The sequence below is a fragment of the Nestor notabilis genome, unplaced genomic scaffold (assembly GCF_000696875.1).
Source record: "Nestor notabilis isolate BGI_N333 unplaced genomic scaffold, ASM69687v1 scaffold4098, whole genome shotgun sequence".
NCBI lineage: Eukaryota > Metazoa > Chordata > Aves > Psittaciformes > Psittacidae > Nestor > Nestor notabilis.
In genome coordinates, this window is record NW_009941376.1 from 5,549 (window position 1) to 5,984 (window position 436).

Consider the following 436-nt stretch of genomic DNA (forward strand, 5'->3'; position numbering starts at 1 on the left):
TTGCCGCGCGGTGTGTGTGGAGGGTCCGAGCAGCCCCTCTTCAGGGCAAGGGGAGGCTGGAGGCCGCGGGGATGGTCTCCCCATCCCACCCTGGGGTTGTGTTTTGCTGTCTCCAACACGTCCTTTTGCTGCTCCGGGGCCCAAGGGGGATGCTGATGCTGATGCTGAATGCGGAGGGTAGCGATAGGCAACTGGGTGCAAGGATTTTGTGTTCTTTTAACCCGTTTCTACACCATCCCTGGGGATCCGCGGGGGTGCCCCTTGGGGTGTGTTCGTGCTGGAACCTGCTCCCCACGGAGCAGAGCCTGGGTTTGCTCAGGACACCTCCGGGAGCGGCCTGGTCGAAGAAGGACACAATTGGACTTTTAGGTGGGAAAGCGAGGAGCGGGCCCAATGCAAGTGACACCGTTGCGGAGCTCTCCATGTGCTAAAGAGG

The 436-nt window shown here is 61.0% G+C and overlaps 1 protein-coding gene across 1 annotated transcript in view; it reads left to right on the top strand.

Moving 5' to 3' along the window:
* Positions 1-436, top strand: part of STAR (steroidogenic acute regulatory protein) — a 4,949-nt gene that overhangs the window by 1,805 nt on the left and 2,708 nt on the right.